The following is a 6,000-nucleotide window of genomic DNA, read 5'->3' as shown; positions in this document are numbered from 1 at the left end:
GAGGAGAACAACTTAAAAGCACCAGGAGATACCAAAAAGAAGTATTCAAAAGCACCAGTTAAAGTGTGCTGTGGGAGTTGGTGTAGTGGTTTAAACATCAGACTCCGAACACTGAGGTCACATGTTCAAATCCATTCCCGTAGTGCTTTGACCTTTTCAAGGCTAAAATAGAAGAGAACAACTCAAAAGCACCAGGAGATACCTGTTGAGGGCCCAAAGGTGCCTTGGCTCAATGGTATGGTCGCTTGATCTGTTGTCCCTGTTACAGGCAGGTTTCAGACAGGTTCAAGTCCCATGCCCAAGGTACACGGAGGACCATCGTGGAGGGGTGTCCCTCCCCCTGTTTCCTGAGAGCTAATGGTGGGGGGTTATATCTGAGAGAACTCTGTCCAAAAAAAGTTTTACAGAAAAAAATCTTACCTACATGCCTTGAGAGCTTGAGAGCACTGGAAGAAGTAGAGAAAATTGAGACAATTTTAGCCTTAAAAAGGTCAATGGACTCCAGAGATGGACCGTAGGTTGAGTGGGATTTGAACATGGAACCTCTTAACAGAGACTCTGAGCGTTGGACCATTAGGCCATCTCTCACTGTGAATGTGTGCTGGTGCTTTTGAGTACTTATGTTGTATTTTAACCTTGAAAAGATCCAAGTAATAGAGCAGCAATTAGTAGGGTGACTGGGATTTGAACACAGAACCTCTGCACCTAAAGTCTGATCTTTAGACCACTACACCGTCTCCAATCTAATAAAAACACATCAGGTGCTTTTGAGTAATTATTTAGTACTTTACCCATGAAAATGTCAAAGTAAAACAGCAATGTAGGAGGACTGAGATTTGTACATGGAACATCAGCAATGAGAGTCTGATCTTTAGACCACTACTCATCTCTCACTAACTTTTGAGTGCTCTTGAGTAATTCTTTTGTATTTGAACCTTGAAAAGGTCCAAGTAAAAGAACAGTGACCCTCTTGAGTAATTCTTTTGTATTTGAACCATGAAAAGGTCCAAGTAAAAGAACAGTGACCTATGGGAGGACTAGGATTTGAACATGGCTGCTCTGAACTGAGAGACCAATCATCAGTCCACTAGACCATATGCAGGGTTGGCAACATTGGAATGTCAGAACCAATAAGATTTCTATTTCTATTTTTTTAAGGGGGTAGGGGGGTGATTCCCTAAACGGGGTCTGAGGGTCCTCCCCCAAGAACTTAATCTTAACATATATATTTTATCCTGTGTTTTATTGAATTTTACACTAATGATTCGCCATGCAACTCCTTGCAACAAAACTGTTCTAAGGTCAACCGCACCAAAGCTACTCTTTGCAACTGCCATAACGGTTGCATGATGTTGCAAATCAGGGTGTCAGGGCATAACATTAAGTGTTGGCCTGTTGTCCGGGACAACTAATACATATTTAAACGTAGCCTACAGGTTTGTGGTTTCATCTCTAAAGTGAGTTCCATCAAGGCGAAACACCCGGAGAAAAGTAAGTCCCATCAAGGCGAAACCTGGCGAAACACCCAGAGGGGGGGAAAAAAAACTCATGCAAATGAGGTCCAAGTCAGACCTCTAGAAGGCCAATCTGTCTGTAATTGAGAGATTCTAGGCTGACTTGGACCTCATTTGCATGAGTTTTATTTTCCTCCGGGTGTTTCGCCTTGATGGGACTCACTTTTTTCCGGTGTTTCGCCTTGATTTTAGAGAGAGAGCTAGATCTCACACCTTTCAACAAAAAGAACAATCAAATACCTCCCCCCCCCCCCCCCCCATATCAAATAGCCAAGGAACTACAGTATAATGGCCGTGGCTGCATATCAGTGCAGGGTCTTTGACACATTAGCCTACTTATCACACAAAAAGTGTGAAATGAGAAATGGTAAAAGAAAAACTACTAAGGCTACTTACAAATATGAAAAAGGGTGAAAATCTCCTGTTTTGGGGTACATTCTGGAACAGGAGACATGGTCAAATAACAGGAGACTTCTTCCTAAAACAGGAGGGTTGGCAGGTATGATGGTGTGGTGCACTTCGGTTGTCCTGGTCCTCGGTTTCAGACAGGTTCAAGTCCCATGCCCAAGGTACACGGAGGACCAGGGGGAGGGGTCCTCTTTCCTGAGAAGTAACGTTGTAGGGTTATGTCTGAAAGAACTCTGTTCAACCATTCTTTTACAGAAAGAACGACTAAATGGTGAAAATCAACTGACTTTATTAAGTTCAGAATTTTAGCCTTGAAAAAGCACCAGCAAACATTTGCAGTGAGACATGGTGTAACGGTCTAAAGATCAGGCTCTCATCGAAAAGGTTCCATGTTCAAATCCCTTTCCACCTACAGTTCATTGCTGGAGTACATTGACCTTCTCAAGGCTAAAATACTGGAGAACTCAAAAGCACCAGGAGATACCTTTTAGGGGCCTAAAGTTGCCTTGTCGCAATGGTGTGGTGTGCTTGGTCGGTTGCCTCTGCTACTGACAGATTGCAGGTTCAAGTCAAGACATGGTGGACCATCGGGGGGACCGTGTCCCTCCCCTGTTTCCTGAGAGATGTAGGTGAGGGTTATATCTGAAAGAACTCTGTTACAGGTGGAAATTCTGAATGATTAGTTTAACCATTGCCACCCATCACACTCTTTTAAAATAATGCATGCTTGCAAAGGATCATGGAATGGAATGGAAGTTGAGTCTCAACTTCTTCCAATGCTCTACTTTGAGATTTTCAAGTTCTGAACTAAAAAAAGTTAATTGAATTTCACCATTTAGAAGTTCTTCCTGTAAAAGTATAGCTGGACAGAGTTCTTTCAGACATAACCCTACACCTTTACTTCTCAGGAAACAGGGGGAGGGACACCCCTCCTGATGGTCCTCCGTGTACCTTGGGCATGGGACTTGAACCTGTCTGAAACCGAGGACCGGGACAACCGATGAAGCGAACCACACCATTGAGCCAAAGCACCTAACTCCTGATGCTTTTGAGTTTTCTCTTGTATTTTAGACTTGAAAAGATCAAAATTCTCAAGCAATGATACTGTAGGAGGACTGGGAGTTAAACATGGAGCCTCTGACCTGAGAGTCAGATTGTTAGACCACTACACCATCTCTCAATGGGAATCTTTCCATATTTTGTATTTTAACATTGGAAAGGTCCAAGTAATACAGCAATAGAGCGGGGACTTGAACATGAAACCCCTGAACTGAGAGACCAGTCATCACCATATCATCACCATATGCCATAACACATTTCTTCACATGCTTTAGTTTTTTTTTTTTTTTTTGTATTTTAACCTTGAAAATGTCAAAGTACAACAGAAATGTATCTGATCATTAGAGCACTACACCATCTCTCACTGCAGACAACCTCTGGTGCTTTTGAGTAGTTCTCTTGTATTTTAACCTTGCAAATGTCAAAGTACTCCAGCAACTAACTATAGAAGGACTGGGATTTGAACACGGAATCTCTATGCTGAGAGGCTTATCACTAATACAACTTCTGTTTCACAGCAGACGTCTCTTAGTACCCTTGAAGGGTAGATAACATTTTGACATGTGCAACAATGAAGATAACGAGGGCCTTAACAAACAATACTCAATATAACGAAGGTGGTGTAGCCTATATATTAAAATAAGAAGCATAACAAACTAGAAGCAGTGCTCTTCTGAGCACAGTTCTCCGTCAGGTCAGGTAGGTTATTGTGGCCATAATAGGCAAATGTGAGAAGGGTGCCATGTCATGATTTGAGGCATTTTGTTCCAAAAATGTGTTTTGCTAATATTATTGCTGGTGGCGCTTTAACAAGCCAATGTGAAAGGGTAGCATTTGTTCCTTGACCTAGTGGGAATGTGTGTGCAAAGTTTCACGGCAAGCACAAGCAGTGTTAATGATTTGAGGCATTTTGTTCAAAACAATATTGCAATATTAATTAATTATAACATTAAGCATAGGAAAGGAATCTCTCTCTCTCTCACACACACGCACGCATGCACACCTACCAACCTCGGTAAATCATCTGAGGAACACCGGTCCATAATGCTTCTGCCAGGCTATCGACTAGTTCAGGAGGACCTAGTCATCATTAGTCATCACTCCTCGTCATGATGACCTCCTTGCACTGGCACCCTGTCAATTGTAGGATCCAGTTCAAGGTTCTTGTGATAATGTATGCCCCTTCATGGCCAGGCACCCGCATATTTATGTGATCTGACCCTCCCACATGTTGCCAGCAGGTCACTGAGATCCTCAGACCAGAGCCTCCCTCACATGAGGCTCCAGACCAAAGGTATAACCAAGCCTTTGCATCTACAGCCCCTGAGTTATGGAACTCTCTCTCCCTGGACTTAAAATATCGTCGTTGTCGGGGTGAAAACCTTGTATGTCAATTATCATTTTAAAAATGATTTAAACTAGTGAAAACAGACGATCTACTCTTTGCCTGTGTCCATTTATGCCCGGGTTCCGGAAAATCGCGCATCAGGTCGGGTCGAGGCCATGCACTGCACTATCTGCTGCGGCGGGGAACGTGCATGCCAAATTTGAAGCCGGTGGGACGAATGGTTCCCGAGATACGCGGATTACATACAAACATACATTACTGTACACACTCAGAGAGATTTTTTGTTGACTCATATAGCGTACCGTACGTGATGTCAGAGCCCTAATACCTAATACCTCTAACGCCAATCTTTTCCCAATTATAAGTCTAACTCCAAAAAAAAAATTAAACCATAAGACAACCATTTCTCTTGTGAGAACGAGGAAAATGTTCCAGTACGTAGTGTGGACATTTGGCCCTCACAGGTACACACACACGCACGCACGCACGCACGCACGCACGCACGCACACACGCACACTGCCATGGAAACAGAAGAAAAATACCTCTTTTTCACATGTGTCACGTTAACTCATTGATTAGAAGTAGATCCTTTTTTTCACATTGCCTCAGTTGTAAATTTGTATTGTAATGTAGATGTCCTTTACATTTAGGCCTGAACACATTATTACGCAATATTTTATGCTTTAAATATTAAAAAATAGCAGATAAAAAAATAGTAGATCTGCTATTTTTGAAAAATCTTGAAAATTTGTGCAAATCTTTGAATATTTTTACCCGATTCTATAAGTGTCTTCTAAATTCTTCTAAGGGTTTTTTTTTTAACTATGTTTCTGTCAGTGGTTCTCAACCGCGAGGCGTTGTTTGCTTGTAGATCACTACTTTGTGTGACGGCCTTGTGTGATGAAGCAGGGCTTTAGTTTGCGAAAGAATGTACAAATTTGAAACTTGTAGATACGAGGTTTCCACCCGACAACGGCGATATGTAATTTAAAAAAAGCTACAAAAGGCTCAACTTTGAGTTATTTTGTGACTGTAGCTCTTTGTGTCATGTCCCGCCTTTTGTGAATTGTTATGTTTTATGTATCATATTTGTATCTGTTGTTTGACTGTTGTTTGTTTCACTTGTATTTTTTATTGACTGCTTTCATGCTACTGTTTTTAAACCTGCAAGGCACTTTGTGACTGACTGAAAGATGCTCTATAAATTAAATGTAGCCTACTTGTGCTTATGGGTCAGTGACGTGACGCCCCAAAAAATGTGTTTTTAAAAAAACTTTAAATTGCAGGCATAAAAGTTATTTACTTTTGTTCTACTCACTCTCAACCTTATGGAAATACATTCTGTTTTTAGATATTTTATTGGAATCAGACTTTATTCAGCAGTTTGTTGTACTTGTGCCTAAAATCGTCATATGGTGTGACATGAAAATAATTGTTCATAAAATGAAAATGGAGTACATCTTTCTTAAGTTACTCACTTTATCAAAGTCCTTTATCATAACTAACCAGTGATCCACTATAGTTTTTTGAAAATTAATTATATCTGTATGTTTTTTTCATAATCGACACTCTGTGTGAGGCCCATGTTCATGATCTTACAACATATTTTAAATGTATTCTGTCAAAACTTTCTCTAAAATTACACAAATATTTGTGACTCTTCCTGATAA

The sequence above is a fragment of the Nannobrachium achirus genome (genome assembly GCF_963921795.1).
Source record: "Nannobrachium achirus genome assembly, chromosome: 15".
Lineage (NCBI taxonomy): Eukaryota > Metazoa > Chordata > Actinopteri > Myctophiformes > Myctophidae > Nannobrachium > Nannobrachium achirus.
The sequence above is the reverse complement of the archived record's forward strand: the minus strand, read 5'-3'. Positions refer to the sequence as shown.